This window comes from Corvus moneduloides, chromosome 15 (assembly GCF_009650955.1).
Source record: "Corvus moneduloides isolate bCorMon1 chromosome 15, bCorMon1.pri, whole genome shotgun sequence".
Classification (NCBI taxonomy): Eukaryota; Metazoa; Chordata; class Aves; order Passeriformes; family Corvidae; genus Corvus; species Corvus moneduloides.
In genome coordinates, this window is record NC_045490.1 from 8499765 (window position 1) to 8522215 (window position 22451).

A 22451-nucleotide genomic window follows, 5' to 3' on the forward strand; every position below is an offset into this window, starting at 1 on the left:
GCCTAATGTTGTAAACTGATAAGAAGTTTGCTTTAGAAACCCCAATCCAGTGGAACAATGCAGATTCATTTTGGTCATGTGTACTTGTCTTTCACTTGAAAGCATTTACAAGGGAAGGCAAAGCATCGCAGCAGTTTTGCTGGAGACTGGTAGAAAAATAACTGCCATCTGTTCTTGTACCACAGGAAAAAAAGATATAACAGTTCAGCTAGAAACACATTTCAATGTGCTGCTGAATGGCTTTATCACAGCATTAGAAAAATATATACAGATATTTTTTAAAGGAATTTCACTACAGCTTGCAATTTGCCAACTCTGATGTAATGACATATTCAGCTGCTAAATAATATAAATTCTGTTCTTTCATCTCAGTCCCAGTTTTCCTCAAGTCTAACCTTTGCCAGAGATGAACCTACTACTAAGAAGATTGTGTCCTCAGAAGGAATCCAATCATGATATAATGAACTATGAAAACAGAAGCTAAGTATTTAAGATGAAATTCCCTTGTTATTTTAAGAAGTCTCCCTAATGCAGAGAGCAGCACTCCCTGTTTCAGATGCATTCTGCCTCACAAAGGTACCATTATACCAGACGCTAAATGCTGTGGATAGGTGGTTACTTAGCTCTGAACCCCCTAAAGTAGCTCTGTGGATCTGATCTCTTATGCTGAGGTTGTACAAACTGTTTATTTAAGTTTTCCAGAGTAACTGATTTCTCTGCAGCCCCCAACCATGCTTTGTTATCAACATGTAATGAATATCTTATTTTCTTGAACTCTTAGGATTATGGGCATGACTTTTGTTTTTTTTCAGCTTGACAGGAAAGTTTCCTCATTTACTTTACTTACAGCCCTGCACTTCTGACAATGCACAAACTCAGAGTCAAAAATATGTTTGAATGTCGTACTGTAGATACTGATGACCAGAGTCTGGAGGCAAGTGCGAAAGGAGCTGTGCTTCTCCTCTGGAGACTGCAGAAGGTCACAGCACAAAGCAGACCTTTTACCTTTTCACTGACTTTAATTTCCACAATCTCAAAAGATAGATCCTTTGCTATACATAAAATTGTTATGAGAACATTTTCAGATTAGTTATAGAAAAATGGCTAAGAAATGCTAAACTTGAAGGGTGTGATTTAGTGCCATCACCATCAAAGCCATCAGCCATGAAGCGTGGAGGATGGAGAGGAGTGAGTGAACTAACGAGCACCTCATCAAAATTAAATATATTGCAGTTCTTAGCTAGACTGATGACTAACAAATCACAGGATCTGAGTGGCAAGTATAAAACAGATTGTAGAGCATTTGCGGACCACACTTCATCAGGTATTCTACACTATAACCTTAAAAGAAACGTCCACTCAGGACTGGGCTGCTTATCCATTTCTGCACAGCCTTACACTGCCCCCCTCCCCCCCCGGCTCCTCATTTATTTAATCCTTCTTTCATCCCTTCAAGATTCATATTGCAAAGCCAGTTCCTATTGGAAAATTCTCCTGGAGCCGATGATGTTTTTCACTCTTCCATCATCATTTAAATAAATAAAAAAAAGAAGTAATTAAAGTTGATTGTTTCAAGCCATTCCAGCAGCTCAGGGAGCCTGGTGGCCCTTTCCATCACTTTACTGAGAGTAAAAAGAACACACACAGCCTTAGGCCTGAGCTCTGTTCTCACAGCAGCTGCCTGGAAGACAACACCAAGTCTGGTGTGTCCCCTCAGCTGGGACCAGAATGGTTTCACCTGAGCCCGATTTGCTGTGTTTCGCCTGCAGACAATGAAGGAAACATTTACTCTTCCTAACCCCCACATTCATCTTCAGGATCTTCTTCCGATAATAAAAGGAAGTTTACTCTCTGAAAGACTGATATTTAGTAACAAGAATTCCCTGTGTAGTAGATCTCAAAGCATTTCACTAACGTGAATCAAAAATGAAACAATTTTAGTAGTGCTTCAGATAATGTGTGTAATGAGGCAGGGAATGCTGCAAGAAACCTGCAGCTCCCTCACTCCTGCAGGTGCATGGAACTGGTAGTACAGCAATCATTTTTGTTGCAAGAAACAGTCTGGCTTTCAAAAATTAATACATTTTTTCCAAAATGATAGTGCAAAGTGCCACTGTATTTGAAGCCAGTCAAAAGTAATTTTTGTCAGCTTGGCCAAGTGAGCACCAGCTGAAAGTTTTAACCAGATACCCATACTCCACACCCCCACCAAAACTAAGGCTGAGCACCTATCTTGTAAAATGAACATCTCTTTTCAAAAACAAACATGTCTTTTTCTGCAGTCGTATTTTGAGAGGCTGGATAGGACTTTTGGAAGCTTTTCAATCCTGTAACTCCTAACAACACATCAAACATCCAAACAAACAAATTAAAACCTAGACAAGAACACTGGCTGCCATAAGCAGCCAGCCAGCAAATCCCCTCTCAATGGAAGTGCACATTCACATACTCTGGGAATGCTCTGCTATGCTAATCATCTTGGTTTAGAATAAATATGTCAGAAGCAAGCCAGGCCAAAGCAAATTAGGCCTTTTTCTTTTTTTTTTCTCTTTTCTGACAACCAACTTTAATTCTGCTTTAAGACTTGGAGTTGAAAGGATCTACTACTATTTTCACTATTCCAGAAGCTGGAACACAGGAATGTTTTGGTCAAGTATTAAGATTTATAGGCAAACCCTGCCTGCTTTTGCTTTGCAGACTGGTGAACTAATGCACCAAAAGGCAGAAGAATTATGGAGTTGGTAAGTTTCACAGAATTCAGCCTCTTGGCTTTTTAATACATAAAGAAATTTCAGCGGTTTAAAGCATTCACAGTTCACACAGGGGGAAAGCACAGTGACTCAAGTTCATTACTCTTTACACGGACACACTGCTCAGCACATACTGCGACAATACAGGGAGCTGACATCTGCCTGGCTTGCACAGGAGCAGGGAGAGTGCCTCAGGCTTTGCAGATGCCACCAGCCAGATGCCAGGATGGTACATGGCACCTCGGGGCAGCCAGAGCCCCAAAGCCACAGACACCTGCATGTCAGCATACGGCTTCCAAGCACAAAGCCTTGGCAATGCAAAACAGAGCTCAGAAGCTTGAGAAGTGGCTCCACTCAAGATTTTATAGCTTCCAGGTGCACCCTGGAGAACCAGAAGCTCAACCCCAGCTGGCAGCCCCAGGGATGGGAATCACCCAGCCCTGTCCAGCTTGGCCGGGAGCATCAGTTCTGGGCACTGAGAGCCTGCTGGGGAGTTTGAACTGTGCCTTTGATTCAGCAAAAGTTTGTCACATAAAACACCTTAAATTGACTCAGATTAAAAAAAAAAACCCAACAACCAAACCCAAAAATGCAAAGCCTTAATTCATGACCAACCCCTGATGGTTGACATAGGCTGAGCTATTTAGGGAATCTCTGTATCTTATAACAGTTTTTTCAGGGACAGTACAGAAGAGGGTATATGGAAATAACTTCTGGCAAAGCCAGGGGTCAAAATAAAGATACTTGCAAAAATAAATGATGCTTTGTTTCTTTACATTTACAGTTTGACTTATTTACATTTAATTTTAAATTTGACACCTGTTCAGACTTTTCATTACGAAGAAAATGTACAACATCAAGAATGTGTTACTCTGCTTCAAGATCAGTTATTCCCAAATGCATATAGAGTAAATTAGCAGATTAAGCATTGATGGATTTAGTGCAATCACAAATCAGGCTCCTTTGGCAGGCTGTTGTTTTGAAAGTCCTGACAAACTTTTAGCTTGAAGCAGACAGTAAAGAGAAGTTTCTCCTTAGGACTTTTTTGTTAGGTGAGTTTTCAAAGGTCTGCTGCAAATAAGAGCAGAAAGTTTCTCAAAAACCCCAAAAAATGAGTTACACAATTTTTTCTGACAGAAAGTATCAGGTAAACAAATAGTGAGACTGGTACTGTCTCTTCTTATTCTTTAACTTGCTGTTTCACTGATGTTACACAAACGTAGAATTTGGATCAATTCATGCTGTAAATTACTTACACCTATTGTGTTTTCTGGGCTTAAAATCATACCACTACTTATTTCAGGTCCTATTTGAACAGTATTGAGCTGGTCAGGAATTTTTTTTTGATAGAACAGGCCTTATGTACAAAATACTGACTTGACAAAACCAAATTATTTCATGGAGATAAACTGGTGTTACTGAACTTTTACTGACATTGCCACTCCTAGCTGGGCTGATTACAGGAAAGGCCATCTCTTCCCAACAGTCTCTTGCAGAGACTTCTTCCAGGAAGCAAAAGTCATCTCACCATCCTCAGGGTCTGCAGGTTCCCTGGAAGGTACATTTGAGTTAGGCACCCACGGGAGGGCCCACCCACTGCAACAATTTTCAGGTAAACCTGTGTCAGGGGGTCTGTGAGTTGTGTACTGGAGTTTTAAATTATAGCTCTCACAGAGACATTCCTCAAGACTAGGATTAACTTCATCCATCCTTCTTTCTTTCTGGATCTTACATCAAACCAAAATTCCTAAGTCACATAAGACTATTTTAAGCTCTATTAGAACAAAACTGAAAAGTTCAGTGCACCAGAGCTGGTACCAGAAGCTGGAAGGAGCTCTGACAGCAAACTTGAATGGCTTCCTGAAGCTGGAACAATTCACAGTGGGAACAGTTTAAAATGTACCGTCTGTACCTTCTCCATGCCTTATGCAGAGTTTGTTCATGTCCCCCTGAAGGAAGCTTATCACACTGAAGATAAAGCCAGCACTGCCTGCCTGTTTTTATCTCTCCTTTGCATAAGTTATTTCTCTTGTTCTTGAGGAAAAGAATGACAAACCTGAAATTTGCCAGTATAAATGGCAATGTTCTCTTCTCTCTTTGTATCATTTTTGTATTCTGGTAGAGTTAAGGGCTTGGCCTCATTTCTAGAACATTTCATATTTTTCACAAGAGCTGTGTATACCTTGAGCCACTACCAGTCAAGATCTGTGAAGAAAATAGTCTACACATATTACCTTGAGAAAAAAAAGTACTATGCTATTGAATCTGATACAGACTCTTTATTTAATTAATACAATATTTATTTAATACTGCAAAATGAGAACAGACATATGATTACAGCAATTTCCCTTTACCTTCAGATACAAAGAAAAATAACATGCAACCTTGCATTTTAGCATCATCCCACTGTACTTACGTAGTACCACTTTCCCTGATTTCAGTATTCAAAGAAATAATTTCAGCTATCTGATTTTACTTCCTCTAGCTGCCTTCGTATCTTCTCCCGAGCAGATCTGGCTTAAAAGAGCCATAAGAAATAAAAAGGCCACTACCCACTGGTAGATGTGCAAAGGTTTTCATGGGGCTTGGTGATGGCTGGGGACCCTTCTGGCAGAATGAAACTCATTCAAGACTGGCCCCCAGAGTAAATGGATACTCTACTTACTTGCTACTCTTTCAAACAATGACATTGATGTTGGGATTTAGGTCTGTTCAGAGAGAACCAGTAGTCACAGGAGTGTTCCCAGAAAGCAGCTGGTACTCAGAAGATAGAGGTGGAGATGACAAATTTAGGAAAGAGTTAAAGCAAAAATCTCAGCTGTTGAGGTGAAAGTATACCAGGTGTCATTCCCATGAAATGAAAAACATGCATTTCAAGGGAATAGGAAGCGCCAAGCCTCTGTTTCTTACCAACAGTAAGAAGACATTCTAAAATAAGCATGGGGGAAACAACATACCAGAAGGAACTCGTTAGCTGGATGTAGGGAAGGTTGAAGGTTGTACGTTTTGCAAGAACACCCCCTGACACATCTTGCAGGGAAAATGCCCTGAGGATTCCTGCATGGATCCCACTAGGTCCAGCTGGCAACCAACTTTGGAAAGAGAACAAAGGACCTGGGGGCTCAGGGTGCTCAGGGTTATTGGTCCTGTAAGATGAAGGAATCCTTTTATTTTTTAACTTTCTGTGTGTTTTAAAGGAAGAAATAACTTGGAAAAGCTGACATAGATTCTGAGGGCCTAGAAGGCCAGGAAAACTGTAGCGAGTTTGATTGAGGTGATGCAACTGCTGCAGGTGACTTCTGAGATCCAGCAACAGCAGCAACTACGTGGAAAAGTTACTCAGAAAGCAGCAAGGTCTGTGTCTAAACAGATACAATAAGTCATTTAAATATGGATACTTTTAAACTGCCAGGACAATTAATTTTGCACAGTAACAGGGTCTCAGTACAAGTATTTTTCTGAGATGTTAGTTCCTGGCTTTACTTATTCCTGGACTAAAAATGACAAGGTTGTTTATTAGGCCATTAGAGAAGCACATCAATTTCCACCTTTGAGTATTTCAATACATAAAAATGGTGTTTGAAAGTTCCACTTACAGTCTTAGCTAACAGTTTATTGTGCTTATAGGCAATTTATTTTTTAACCTAAACTCTAAAAGATTTTCAACTCTTCGACCTAATACATATGCTCAACAGCTGCACAGGTATGAAAACAGGCAAAGTACACAAAGGAAAAGAACCAAACCAAAAAATCCACACATAAAATGCCAGTGTTCTCAAAAGTCATTGTGCTTTCCTGAATAAATAACACAGCTTCTAAACTCTGACTGTTCTCATGAATTTTCATAAGAGAATTATTTTCCTTTTCATCATTATTTTTCCACTAACATAAAAAGGAATCTCAGACACCAAACTATGTAAAAATAAAATGAAGTGCCTTGAATTTCAAAGGAGGAGGGGAGATAGCAGGAAGTTCGTAATTAAAGCTGAAATCTTATTCACCACTCCTCAGTCTGCAGGAATCTCCAGCAGCCACTTCTGAGTCCTGGATTTCACGTGCTGGGTGAGATGCAGGAACCTGGCACCAAGTTCTTAAAGCGTGCAGCAAATGTAATACATTTTTTTTTTTGGCACTGGCCTTCTTTCTGTCCTTCTAGGACAGCTTATTGGTTTTTTCCCCATTACCAAAGAAGAATACATTTTAAAAGGATAAAGGAAGCTTTTCTCTGCCCAGGATCTGACTACCTTGATATTAAACTAATGCATTGATCAGGTCTGCCTCCTCCTGCTGGCAGAGCTTGCCAAGATCTCCAAGAAAGCTGAACTGCTGATGGTGTGTGTGATTAATCCGAGCTGTCAGGTTTGTTTGGGGAGGAAACCTGATCCACTCTCACTATGCCCTGTTTCATGCAATTAGACAGGTTCAAAATTGTTTTCACCAAATCTGGCAGAGCAGCCATTTCCCACCATTTCACTGCTACAGCTCATATTTCTAGTTCCAGTGTTGAAAGCTGCATAACTATAGCTGTGCAAACACAGGTGCAGGTTACTTAGTAAGGCTAAAATTCAAGGCAGATTTCTTGGCAGCACTTAACAACACTTTAAAGCCCCAACATGACTGATGAATCTCACAGAAGCTGAGGATAGAAAAGCTTTCAAACCATCCTCACTCTTGGCCAAATGCAGAGGTCTGTGAAGTTGAGCACCATCGAAGCTCCAATGTCTCATGTCTCCACAGTCATTCAGCAGTTTGGCAGAATGGAACTGATGAACAAACGAATGGGCTGAAACAGGTGACAGACCCACACTGGGGTCATGCTCAGCTTCATGTCCTTCAGTTCCATTTATAACCCAGCCTTATTTATTCCCCCATGTGCAACACAACCCTTAATTTTTCACTCCAGAAGGCCCTACTGCCCAAAATGTGAGAGTTTGGTTGGTTGTTTTTTTTTTTCTTAAGCAAGAAAGTTCAGAAATCTTATTATCACTTTGTAACTGCAGGGAGAAAAAATCAACGCTGCACCCCCACCCCCCCTCAAAGCATCCTTAGACAGCTCAGCTGCGTTCTGCTTCATTATGTTGCTTTTGTTTATCCTAAGGCAAATAACATGAAATCCTCACCAAAAAAAAATTGACATTTTGCTGGTCGGAATAAGAAAGTAAAGGAATTTTAAAAATATAGTAAAAATTTTTGCTCTTAAGACCATAAATCAAATGTTTCTTTCTAAAAATAACTGCACAGTACTCCGGTTCTGCGAATACTTGGCACCATGGTTCAAACAATCAGTTATGAGCTGTGCTAGCAAAATATTTGCCCCTTCTGACACATTTTATTATGAGAGATGCTTATTAAATTCTCAAGAAAGCTACAGCAGATTAAGCTGCTGAGGATTTTTACAATTAGCATTGATTACCTAAGAATTAATGTGTGATTCCTGAATAGAATTGGCTTGTCAAACAACAGACAATTAAAAAAAATAATCAAACCCAAAGCCACCTCCAGAGTGTAGTCAAAATCCACTGTTCAAGGTAGGTTTGGGGAAATAATCAGAATGCAGTTTCCCATGTCAGAATAAAATGAATGTTAGTGAAATGCATGCAAACTGAGCCAGTTATAAATACTATAAGGAGCTGAGTAATTTAAAAATCCCATCCTTTTTAGCATCTAAATAGGCTAATGCCCCTGTTGCTTATTCAGCACTGCTGATTTATAGAGCTCAGTACTATGAACATCTGAACATTCTGCTGAATTTCTCACCGTATTCAGCACTGCCTGACTGGTTATTTGATGCTGGAGATGGAGTTCATAATATCTATACCATTTCCAGTTTCTCAGATGAGGCCATCGGAAGCGTTAACCAATCTTACACGAGGCTGCATCTTAATGAAAGGTGACTACAGCTTCAGGAAGGTCCCAGCTGATAGACAGGATTTACATAATCCCATTAATTTATGATACAAACTGAATGCACATGATCCAGAGTAGGGACAGCACATGGTGAAACACACCTTTAGGTAAAATTTGAAGATGATTTCAATTGACATACTTGCAGAAACTGCAAGATACTCATTTCATTAGGTACTTCCACTGAGTGTTTAAGATTTCACTTTGCTGTGACCTTGAATGATGAAGTCCAGCACCCATGCATTACAAACCATCCCTTCTTCCCATATTCTTTGACCATGTAACTCCATAGGCTCCTCTACCATGGAGGTTATGGTGGTGTTAAAAGGCAGTGTAGCAACTCATTTGTAGTTTCAGCATTTTACAGCTGCTTCCTCAGAAGTTGATTTTACTGTGTGAAAAAGTAAGACTCAATCAGTGGCATAGTTAGAAAGCGTAACATTACCTAGGACTTTAACAGGTTTTGTTAAAAAAACCCAAATGATTTAAATACTTTGCTGCTGAGTTATTACACAGGAATCAGTTAAGCTTAAGATGTGCCACCTTATTTTCCATCACTTCTTGCCACCCAAATTTCATTTCAGCTACTCACTATTGATTCCTTGGACTCCATTCTTACTCTTTCCAATTTCTCTGCTGCTGTGGTAGAAATCTAGGGATTGCACTAATTCTTTATCACTGCAAATTAATGCTATTATTTTTCCCCAAATGTTGTTGCATTTCTTCAAAAAACACTTTTCTCAAATCCTACAGTCTGTGGTCTCCCTTCTACCCGACTGGCTTTGATTTCTCCTCTAGCCCTATTTTCCCATGATCTGGTCAGCTATTTTATGGAAAAATTTATAAAATTGTGAAAAAATTGCAGTGTCCTTTCTTACTCACTGTTGTAGTTAACCATTTTGATTCCAATCTTTCGGTCTTGACTGCTTTGCCCTGACCTCTTCCCCCTCAATCTCCTTTTCCTCATACTTTTTCCCTCCTACTTCTGAAACTTTCCTCTGCTTCATTCAACCTCAAAAATGAGGCCCCTTGGAGAAGCAGTTATTTCTTCATCTACTCTTACCTGTTCTTGCCGTCTCTGCTAGGATGTATCATATTAAGTACTATATTCTCTCTAAATGGTACCTCGATGTCATTTTGGTGCTTTACCCGGAATAGTTTAGTCTTCTTACCTTTCTACACTTGAGTCCTTGGAAGTCTGAGAAACTTTATAGTGTCCTCTCTGGTTTATTGTTCTATCTCTTTGCACTATTATTGCTATTTCCTCTCAAGAACATCTTGTCCACATTAGAAGCTCACTATGTCAAGACCAAATATACTGTATTTCTTCTCACATCTTCTTCTCTGTTTTTCAGCTGCTGTTCCCCTGTCATCACATTTGTTATCTGGACTTGTTCTTTAACTATGTCCCCTTTCCCAGCTGCAAACCAGAGCACATTATCCTTCTGCTTTCCACAATGTCCAAGGGGCAATCATAAATTTAGCTATGTCCGGTATCTTCCTTAAATTCTTTCCGATTATCTAAGCAATCATTCTCCCATTTCACTTGTTTACAATCTATTCTTCTCTTATTTTTAGTCTGTACACTACTTAGGGTACAAATGTACTTTTACATTTAGGCCTAATTAGTAAATAATACTTTTGGTGAGGGCAGGACATATTTGCAAATGTAAAACACGAAATAAGGGTTTGTTTCTTTCCAGAGCTGGAAACTAATTTACATGCTCTGAGATACCTTCTTTATGAACCCATTTCCTTACATCTAAAGGAAGCCAAAGGCTGGTTAAATCTTCCTCTGAGGGTTGCATGACAGCAGCTGTAAGGCTGTTTTTTGTATTGATAACTGTGCTTCAGATTCATGCTCTACTGATCCTAATTTTTTCTCTACCTTTTGGAATATAGCAGAGGGCCCTCTAAACACTGAATATCAGCAACACTGAAACTTCAGCTTGTATTTCCTAACCAGCATCTACAGCCAATTTATCTCATCTTGATGGTGATCCTGAGGTGTCAGTGTCAGAGCTGTTCTCACAGCTGTGAGGAGGGCAGGGTTTCCATTTCAGCACTCACATTTCTGGTGCGCTGTAGAGGGCTGGGTGAAACTCATTATGAAATAAAAAAGCTCTCATTGTGTTTCATCCATTTGAGTTTCTAAAAGGACTATGAACCTGTTATACAGGCAGCTGGCTCAAAATGAAGCAAAAATTTCTGAACTAATGAAGGAATTAATTAACAAAACCCCCAGACTTCTGAGCTAAGATACAGTGTTGTTGCAAATGAAATATTTATACACAGATAAAACATAGAGGCTCAAGAAATTAACTGTGGATGAGGTGCTAAGCAGGAATGACCATGGTGTAATTCAGCTTGGCAGTCTTGGGCTCCAGGTAAACTGGAGTAGCTAAGGCTACAAAAATCTGTCACAGGACTTGAAAGAGATTTAAAGCTGTCCAGAATAATGGCACGCACATTACAACATAGGGCAATGAATAATGGACAGAATAATTTATGCAACAAAACTATGAAGTGTCCTTTTTATTAAACATGAACCAGCAATTTAAATGCCAATAAGGTACAAATACAGAATTTATAAAGAAGAGGAAAGAAGCAGAGGATGTAGAAGTCTCCTGTATTTCTGTCTGCTGAACTGCAAGGCACGAGACTGGATGCCAGACTAGAGGAGCATGTTTGAGTGTTCATTAGTGCTTTCATCTCTTTTCAACCAACTCTGTTCACCTGACTTCTTAACTCATTAAACAAATCAACAAAAAAACTCACATTATGTTTTACTACTAAGGTTAATTAGTCTTCCACAATTGAGGATCACTGATTGTAACAACCAACTAATTAGAATGGTTTGTTTTGTTTCATAAAAGAAGATGGATTGCATGGTGATCAAAGCTAGAGGCCAGATAAATCAGTGAAGCAAAATTCCCAACTGTCACTCCCCATACATATTAAAGAACACTTTCCTAGATATTATCATAATAAAGCTGACAGTGGCAGTTGCAATAACAAAACTAAGCAGACTCCACTGTTTCTTAATAATATTAGTAAGCAAGAAAAAGTTGAAAGGCTCAAAAATTTTGCCAGTGAAAGGAGAAAGAAAAAGGGGAAACAGAAGAAAAATTGAGAAAATTGTAAGAGAACCTGAAGTTATAAGGTTGCATTCTGCATTGGTGACAGGCTGAATGTTAATTCTGAACAAAATATGTTAAAGTTGAATGCAAACAATGTTGTTAGTAAAAACTTTGTAAAGACTTACTTGCAGAAGTGAAATAACTTCAGTAGTTGAAATATCTTCAGCAAGACCTCTACAAAACTATTCTTTTCTTGTAGAGTTGCTACTTGAAAAATTTGCAGATTATTGATTCAGTCTGGGTCAGAACTGTGGCTGTAGGAGAAAACTCTTCTAAGCCAAATCAAAACTGTTGTAACAGTCCTTCCATGACTCCCTTAAAAAATTGGCTGCATTATAGTTTAGGTTTGAAGGACAAATAAAAATACAGTAAAAATAATTGGGATTTCAAGGAAGTGCACAGCATGCTTTAGCCCTTGGATGTATTTTCTTTTCTTGGAAAATTAACAATTTTGGAATTTGACACGGTTGTAGAAGAGCCTCTAGGTACGAAATTGTTCTTTATTTTAAAACTGCATGACATTGTATAGGAGGTTGTCTATTCAGATGTGTGAGGTAACATAAGCCCTCACTAAGGGACAAAATAATTTCTTTTCAAAGTGAAGACCTAGACAGGAGAAAAGCACAGTGACTGTCAGAGAACGTTTATTTCATGACAAGTTCTGCTGCTGGAGTTAAAAGTAAAATGTAAACAAAACACTGCAGTAATTAGAGTGATCACATCACTAAGTGTTCACAAGATTTGTGAGCTTTTTCTCATCCTAAATCCTGCAAGTGTAGTAGGAGGTCCTCAGAACACTCTGAAGCTTTCCCTGGAAAAGTATGAAGAGAGATAATGATAGAAATTGCCTATTCTTCACTAGGCACAGAAAATAAGAAAAGTTGAGGGCTATTGGGAAAGTTTACTTTGCAATATTATTACTTATTAAAGATACTGTCCCAGAAAATGGAAAAGAAAGGAGACAGGGGATGTTTTTTAGTAGTTGGCATTCATAAGAAACCAGTGAAGACCTAGGCAAAGGATTTCATCTTTCAGAAATCATAATACAATATGTTTAATATCTATAATTTTAGAAATAAAATATGAAAGCAGCAATGCTGGATCACTTCCAAATAATGAAAAGAGAAGAAATATCTCTGGACACTTTTCCAGGAGCAAATTCATACTCTGTCTCCAGAGATAATAATGAAAGATAATGTTTTATTTTCTTTAGGTGCAAATGATAATTGAATACTCGAGTCAATTGAGCTAACTATATTGGAGCTACTGACTCTCTTCACAAGCTTAACATGAAATAAATTTGTCATAGCATGGAGACAGGAGGTGCTGACAGCACCATTCTGATTTGACTGACTTCTCAAAGGTGTGCTGGGAAGTCATGGGAGTGGATTTTATTTACAACAGCAGTACAGACTCTGTGAATCCTGAGTGCCAGCTCAGTGCCATAACCATCAGGCTACTGGGTGAATTTGGCGTAATTAAAGAAGAGATCAAATCCTTTCTCCAATTAAAACCAAAGGAAAGGAATAAAACCTCCAGACTTTCAGGGAAAGAGAAGTCAATAACCACTCACCAGAAGATCCAGAAGATTATTCTACCTGAGTGACAAGGCTTGAACCTCTCTTTTTTACATTCTACATTAAAGGTCTCTTTGTCATCCTACTCACATTTCTGAGGTGAGAGACTTTCTTGTCAAGAACTATTCTTTACATTGCTAGAAAATGTTTTGTTGAATTGACAGGAAAACCATTTTGTCAGAAGATTCCAGAACACATCTACTCAATGCTTAAAGCTGAAAGCTTGTTTTTATTTTAAGCTTATTTCTATTTCCCTTTCTCAAAATGTTCCAATGTAAAAAAAAAATCTCAGCAAGGAGTCGAGTGCAAACTGAGACTGCAAAGGCTACACAGATAATTCTACAAAGTTAAGAGCTAATCCAAGAACATTAAAACCCCCACAGTTTTAAGTACTTTATCTAATTGCAATATTTGATTTCAGAGGTGGCAATTTTAAACTGACTGCAGTGCAAGCGTTCATCTTTTTTTTTTTTTAAACACTAGTTGGAGTAGGAAATAACTCTATGGAGTGTGCCAGAAATTTTGATTTTTTAAGTTGCAGTTACTGAACATTCTGTGTTTACTTGCAATGAATCTTTTAGGATTTCATTGTGAAAGTAGAGAACATAAATGCAATAATTGATAACAAAATGAAGGCTTGATAATTCTCTCTTAACTAATTTGAAAACTTGTTAATCTTCCTACTCCCACTATTTCACAAAGATTTAATAGCACAGATCTGTAGAAATGTTTCCTTATAATTACGTTCCATTAATGTAATGGAATCTTTCATTATAGATTTCCTATTTATTTTTTTATTTTAGACAGCTCTGAGCTGTAGCCAGTTAAGTAGCCTTGAATGAATACAGAGATCAAAGACATCATAGAATAGTTTCAGGTGGAAGGGACCTTTAAAACATCATTGAGTCCTAACCCCTGCAATGAGCAGGGATGTCTTCCTCATGTCCATGGTTTTTTCTGCCCTACTTCTTAAGATGTAGAAGATGCTCACAGGAATTAAATTATCATATATTACAAGACTGCTTTAAACCTTGAGATACAAGCAATATTCCTTCAAAAGTGTGCTAAGGTATTACTCTTCCTGCCTAAAAGGTGAATGGCTTAGCATCACCTGTTTGGAAGTAGAACAGTGACACCTGCACAGACATATTTAAAGAAGCAAAATATTTTGGGTTGATTTCTAATTATGTTTAGTACTGCCCACAGACAAAGCTTTGAACAGACTGTACTTTGGTTGCTCATGCCCATAAATAATGTCATCTGTGGTTCATTGGTTGAAGTAATCTGATACAAAATGACCAAACTGAAAATCCGTAGGTTGAACTCTTGCTGAGCTCTGGCAGAGCACTAAGGAGGCAATCATAAGCTTTTTAATGAAAAGAGAATGATAGATATTGAAATATTAAAGAAGCAGGAAGTAATAGATTAAAAGTTAATTTTGATAACATAACTTGTACCAAATAAGAAAGTGATTGATGCAAGAAACTCCTTTTTATTGTTTTCATGTGCTATTTCTTTCAGAAGAGTGCCATTAGATGGAACTGCATGGCTCTGGAAAGGGATCAAACACCAAAGACTACCTTTTTCAATTTCATATTTTAGCTGACTTTCACCTCTTTGTTGTTAATCTAGTTTGGAACTGGCAAACCTCTGCGGAAATGTCTCCACAGTGTAAGTTTTTTGCAAGCTTTAACTCAAAAATGAAAGCTTGTTGATTAATTCCTTGGGGTGATCTTGGATATGGTTTCATCATTTTTCCTAGTGAAGTTTTGTGCCTGAAATGAAGGATGTTGAAGGAGATGTGAAATTTAGCAGAACTCTGCTGGAAACCACTCTCAGCTTTGGAGGAGCCAAAGCTTCCCCCTCAGCAGAGCCCTCCACGTGAGTAGGAAGCTGTGAGTACTCAAGGCAGGAGGTATAGAAGAGCCTGACCCAACTGATCAGAATTTCAGCCTGTTGTTATTTGTGCCTTCCACTGACAGGGAAAGGCTTTAGAAGCAATAACCCGCAAATCTCAGCAGTGCAAAGGTAAAATAAAGAATGTTTTGCAAACAATAAAGATCAGTTTTTAGTTGGTTTAAAAGCTCTGTGTGTTGAGTCTGTATCACATGGAAGACACATGGTTGGAAAAAGCAGCAAACTGGCCAGCATCAAAAGAAATGCAGTATTTTTAAGGCCTGATTTGCAAATTTCATACAAACTGTATTGTTTTTAATATTGACTGCAATTGGAATGTATAATGCCCTTTACCAGAAGGCAGATTTTAAATGCAGCACATGTAACGTTTTTTCCAATATAACGGGATATGTGAAATTGAAGAAAAACTTTAATAAAATTCCTTTACTGTAAACTTCAGTCCCATCTTACAAAGCATAGCTTTTGTTAGCACTAAAAAGACTTCGACTGAACACATTCATGTCCTGGGGCTTCTACAGCAAAAACCAGCAATAAATTTAGAATCTCCAGTAAACAGATTATTGTATAAATGCAGAGTAATTTTCGGTGCATTGGAGGTCATTTGTGAACATTAAATAATAATTTATGACTGACTGGATTACTCAACATACTTCAGACAGGGATAAAAAGCAGGAGGCACATACTAAATATTATCACAAATTTGCTTCCAGCAATTCTGTGGTTAAGATTTTTACTGAAAATACAGAGAAGGTGAACCAGGAAATACATCTGTAACTTACTGGGCTGTGGTGAACCTGAAAATATTGGAGATTCCAAGTCGTGCAAGGATTAACATAGTCATAGAGAAAGTCAGGCAACAGCTCAAGCAAAAATACACCCATGTGACCTCCAGGGTCAATGGTCAAATGTAGTGCTGCTGACAGGAATCCAGAGAGCTGTGGAACCGCCCTCCTGGATCCCACATCCTCTTATACTGACCTGTTTGTATATTAATAATAGTGATGATGATGTATGAAGATTGATTGAAAAAGTATTGAAAATCCAGGAATTATGAGGCTATTCCATATGCAAAGCATAACAGCTTCTTAGAGAATGAGGATTCAAAGGCAGTGAATCCCTTCCAATTTTATTCATTTGTTCATTATTCATTTGTTGGCAAATCTCATGACATTTGCCAAGCAGATGACATTTATACCAATTACTGTTTTCATTTCTTGCTCACTCAAAAGTGAGCAAGAGGAGCTTTACAAACAACAAAAAAGCCAACGTCTCTTATGCTATCAACATCTCACAATCCAAGTCAGGAACAGACAAATGCCATGGAGGAGGTGACTGAACTTTTAACTCTGTCTTCTTCCAGATATCTCGAGGGAAACAGGAACTTTTGGATACTAACTTAGCTTTGGATGGTAGCTCTTAACATGCTGATAAGAACTACGTCAAGAGGTTTATATATCACCAATTCTATGCTCTCCAAAAGAACCCACGGAGATGGTAAAACCATTGAAGAACAAACATGATGTTGCCCTTATTTTACCTTTCATATATTTAAGTTTTCCTGCTGGCTTGTGTTTCCGATGAATCTGCTGCACAAATTTACAATCACAAGTTCACTGTCAGACACGCATTTTATATTATGCATTATACATTAGCTTACATGTTAGTCAGAGCTCAAAACTCCAAACACTGCATTTTATATATAGTTTCTATGTAATGCTAAATGAGGTATGGCTTGAGTTTATTTCGAACTCTCTCTCCCCTACCTTTTGTTATCATGTTAATAAAAAAAGTTTTACATTACGGAGAAAAGTAATTAGTGTATGTTTCAATTGAGGATGAAACAAATACAGAATGCTATGTTATGGAGAAGTGCTTAAAGCAGCAAATTGCACACACATTTACAATATATATCAATTTAGAGATCACAAAGCATCAAAGTCAGAACTGTTCTCCAGAAAGCTCAGGTGAAAGCCCACCTGGAATAAAGACTTCCAAGCTGCACGCATTCTACCAGGGCTGATGGAAGAATATCAGAGGTTAAAGCAGGCACATCGAGAACAGCCATTTAAAAGAGGGAATTAATTTAAGAAATAAAGATTAAAATCTTAACAAGTGATGACTCAGTCATTGAAAAACCAAAGATCTGTAAAGACTTTAAACAGCAAGAAGACAAATTGATAATTTTTGGTTTCTTTCTTCACTGATTTCAGCAGTCAAACCCAATGATCTCTGTTACAAAGGAAAACTGAAACAGGCAAGAAGAATGTCTTTTTAAGAGAGAGAGCTTCATTTATAAGAAAAGACTATGAACATTTGCCCAATCTAATCAAATCAAAATCATAGAAGGTCATTATTTGAAAATAAATACTGAGGAACCATTTAGGAAAACTCCAGAAGTTGTAGCTGGATTTGAATAAATTTAGGCTAGGTATTAGCAGGTTTCCAACCAGAAAGGTTTAGATGTTCAGGATTCATGCAAATGGTGTACAGGAGGCAAAAAACCTTATTATTGTTAAGATAGAACTTGATAGGCTTATGAAAAAGTTTATTTGATAATTTTGCAGAGTATTAGTACTTTTGCAGAGGGATTAGATTTAATGATCCAAGAAGTCACTTCTAGTCCATTTTTATCTACTGCTACAAGCATACAACTAGATGTACTAAGAGCAGGAATATTACAAAGAGGTATTCAACTCATTCAATAATAGTAGCTTTAAATGCAAAAACTATTTATAAATGTTAATTAAAGTGCAGAAAAAAAGAAGTTATTTTCTTGTTCTATTCAATATAAAAACGTTCTGATAATAGTGAAGGTACCCAGAGGTATTCAGGTGGTTTCAGTGAGTGCTCTGAAACTGGTCTAAAAGGCACGATGCAGCAGGAGATTGTCTCAATAACCACTGTGTTTCCTTTGTGCTTGCAGCAGCCTCAGGGTAAAGCACAGCACAGTGAGACAGGAGCTGCAGGGTAAAAGCCAATGACCTCAGCAGTGAGATGTTCACCCAGCAGCCTGGCACTTGGTGACTGTGAGTAAAATACACTAAATCCCCCGCTGACAGTAAGAACAAGTTCATCTGCTGGCATGGCCAATGCAGACAGGGATGAGGACACACTCTAAAACCCATTATAAAAGAACTGTGCATTATCATATATTTCAAAAATTCCTCATGTCCGATAAGAGTCCATCACCTTGCACTACTCTAATGAGCTCTAAAGCTGATGAAGCATGAAGCAGTTCTGTGAAGAGCAGAGTGGCTAACTGGTCTTGGGATGCAGAAAGTCCAGGCTATTGGTGACATTCTCGTGCAATTCCCATGGGAGATGTCTGTGCTCTGCCTGACCACGGTTTTTCACGTGGACATTTTTCTGTGGAAGTTTGGAAATTCATGGTGTAAAAATGCATGGTGTAAAATTCGGGCACATTTTGCTTTGAGTCAGTAATCCTATTTGAATTCAGATTTAAAGATGACTGCAGTACTTAAAGTCAAGGAAGGATCTTTCATAAATTTGTTAATTGTTCAGGGGTCTTCTACCTCTGAGTTTTCAAATACACTGAAGTCAACAGCATACCTAGAGCTTGGGAAAGCCAGAAAACAGCTGAAAAGGAACATGAATTGTCTGTTGAGGGGACGTACCACAGCCAGCTTCCTCCAGGAAGTAATCAGCTGGAGGAATTTTGTGCAGAAACCCCTGGCAGCAAGTAGGTCATTCTCAAGGCTCAGAACTGAACGAGCTCATATCATCACATCAGATCAAAGCCAGTCCCTCCACAGCCGCTCCCCAGGGTCTCTTTAGTTAAAAGCAATTTAATGTAGGCAGAGCTGAACTGAGAAATGGACCACTTGGAGAATGAGACCTACAGTTTAGAAATGATCCTGTTCAGTAGAGTAAGATCTGCTTTTAAAACCAGTGAGTGCTGTTCCAATATTCAAGCACCCTTGAACTGAATCCCCGGCAGTTACTGATGGAGACTGTCTTGGAGGAAAGCTATTAACCTTCGGGAGTTCATGCTTAGATCATAATTTTCATAATCAAAATTTTAGAAATCATGGTAATGGGGAATTAAGGATAGTGCCCAACTCTTATGCTATTCTCTCTTAATAGTCAGTGAAACCCTTGAGCCCTTACAGATTGATGGCACATCACACCATGTGCTCTCTGTCTTATTAAAAGGCAACTTGGACCACATAACAAAACAAACATTCCTGATTTCCATGTGTCTGTTACTTATCTGCTGCAAAATTCCAATCTATTGTGCTGCAGTAGAGGCATCCTTTGTTGTTGGGCAATCTGGAGATGAAATACTTTTAAAAGCTCTCAAGTTTCCTCCAAGGACTTGCACACATCACTTGCACACCCCTTGCACATCACATTATCTGCTGCACTTGGCTGTGACCTCAAAGGCCCCTCTCTGATTTTCCTGATTCTCATTTCTCTTTCTGGACAAACAGCATGAGCCACAGTTAAACTGTGCAATGTACTGTGAGGAACTGGGTATTAGTAAGAATAACAGTCTTTATAGAGTAATGCACTAGAGTTAACAACTTACAAAAAATACCCCAAACAACAAACATTTACTCAGTCCTGTTCCTGTCTAGAACATTCATTCACTGAGGAATGAAGTAACTCTCCAAGATCCTGTCAGAGCTATCCTTGGGAATAATAAGCCTAAATTCTGGCAATTTCCCCAGTACAATATCTTTGTTTGAAAGAAATTTAATGCAACCTGTTTGGTCTTGTGATTGTGTGTTTAATCAAATATTTCAATGCTCTTTCTTCTGAAGCAAAAATCTATGCCAATAGAGTAAGCAACACTCAGCACCAGAGGTGGATAAAAGGTTTTCCATAAAAACATTTTAAAATTATTTTTCCTTTTTTTTTTTCCTAGGAAAAGTCCGTTTTAGAGTGTTCAAACCAGCTTGCAGATACTTGTAAATATTGTTGTATTGTTACCTGGGAAAAAAATCCAACATATTTGAAATGGCTTTCTTTTTTAATAAAACAATGGTCAAAAGATTTTCTTTTGACTCTGAACTGGACAATTTTCTTCCCTTAATTCTGAAAACATTTATTAATGAAAAGAATTCATTTGATGCCTATAAACAAATCTGCAGTAAAAATTAACTCAGAACTGTGAATTCATCCCAGAATTTACAAAGACCACTAGAGATGCAAAAAAAATTTATAGTATTCATGAGGTTTAGGTTGGAGATGAGAAAAAAGCTGGGCACTGGAACAGGCTCCCCAGGGAGGTGGTCACAGCAGCAAGCCTGACAGAGTTCAAGGAGTATGTGGACAATTCTCTCAGGCACATGGTGGGATTCTTGGGGTGTCCTATGCAGGGCTGGAAGTTGGACTCAATGTTCCTGATGGGTCCTTTCCAACTCAGATTATTCTAAGATTCTATGATTCTATGTAAAGTATCCTTTGGGTTATGCTTTTTTCCCCCTGAGCTGTACATAATACACAAATGAACAACAATTATTTTCTGAATCAACGTAAAAAGGAACAAGAGAATAGGAAAGAGCTATGAACACAGCAAGGTTAATTGGGGAGCCAACTGATGGTATTAGCTGATCCAAAGATAATTAATCATTGCCCGGGTTTGGTTCTCCTATGGATTTCTCACCTACTCAGGCTTTGATAAACATTACCACATAAATCAGACAGAATTAAATGAGCTTAGGACCAAGCCGTCCATGGCATCAGTCAGGCACTGGGATGTGGGAGTCGGGTTTTCAGCACAGGAAGCTGTAATCCCCAGAGGAGCCCTTGGTGTTGTGCCAACCCCTCATCCGCATTTAGCTGTGAAGCAAGCAGGAGAAAACACAGGCAGGCAGAAGTCAGAGAGGAGAGCAAAGCAACAGGACTGGGTTTATAGGCCCTATATTTAGCACATTTTAAAAGGTGATTGTGGATGTAACCATAGACATTGAGGAATAGCACTGTTTCAAATCCTTGCTTACGTGCACAACTTCTCAGTAAATCCCTAAAAGTGCATTTGCTGTGGTCAGAGATTTTTCTGTAATGCTCCCAGCAGTTCTCCAAAGCAGGTGGGTCACTGACGTCCTGGCAGTGATTGCTTTGCTTCCCCCTTCTGGATACAATTTAAGCACTCCACTGGCAAACCAGAGCAATGCTACAAAAATGCTCTATTTCGGACATGGGGATGTTTTACTTGACTTGTTTTGAACAGGGTCCTTCCTAACCAGAAATGGTGTATCAGCTGCAGGATTTGTAAAGAAAGAGAGGGAGATTTGTCTGCTCCTTGTGGATAAGTGTAGTTGCCAACACTGCCATGCTGGTCAGACCGAGGTTTTGACGTGTAATTTTGAAGAACAGATGTTTTATCTGGGAACTTGTCCAGATCTTAAAAAAAAGAAGTAAGAAACTCAGTAGTAGACTTTTGTCAGCAGCATTATCCTTAAAAGTCCTGAAGAAACAGTGAGTAAATAGCTGGATTTCTAAGACACAGCAGAGAAGCAGAGAAGTTTTGTGATTACCTTTGTGAGTCACTTACACTGCAGTGATGAACTAATTGGTGATTGCCAGTCAAATGGACTGAAAAAAGCTGTAAACCCTGGACATGTTAATACGCCCATTATTTTCACATCAATCCTCTCTTCTTCTGTTCTTTTGAAAAGAGCCCAAGAGTGACATCTTTCCTTCCCATCCGCAGCACTATCAGCACCAGCAGAGACAAATGGCCCAAAGTATTACAGGACTGAAAATGCCTGAGAAAACTTTGAGAGATATTAACTACTGCATTTCATGCAAAACTGAACTAATAAAGACTTTTCCTCATAGATGTTCAAATTGAAAGGGGTTTTAATCCACCCAAAAGATTTCATAAGACTATCATTAGTACAAGGACTATTAAGCATATAAGAAGGTACCTCCAAATTTATCTTTTTCACACTCTTCAATTACATCTCAGTCTTGCCTTTTCTCTAAATGTACTGTCCAATTTATACAGTAAACGCCTTGGAGGATGTGCTGACAAAACTCTATTATCTGTCTGAAATACCTCTCAGACATCTTCTGCCTTAACTCCCAAAGTACTAAAAGTTTACTAGAAAAATTGGTTGGTTAATGCCCACGGAGAAAGAGAAAAAAAGAAATAAACTACCCAGTGGTTTCCCCCTGTTATTGTCTGGGTTCTC

The 22451-nt window shown here is 38.5% G+C and overlaps 1 protein-coding gene across 2 annotated transcripts in view; it reads right to left on the minus strand.

Annotated features, from left to right (window-relative positions):
• The window catches only part of SPOCK1 (SPARC (osteonectin), cwcv and kazal like domains proteoglycan 1), a 277860-nt gene that overhangs the window by 93010 nt on the left and 162399 nt on the right, over window positions 1–22451 (minus strand). The window lies entirely within an intron of this gene.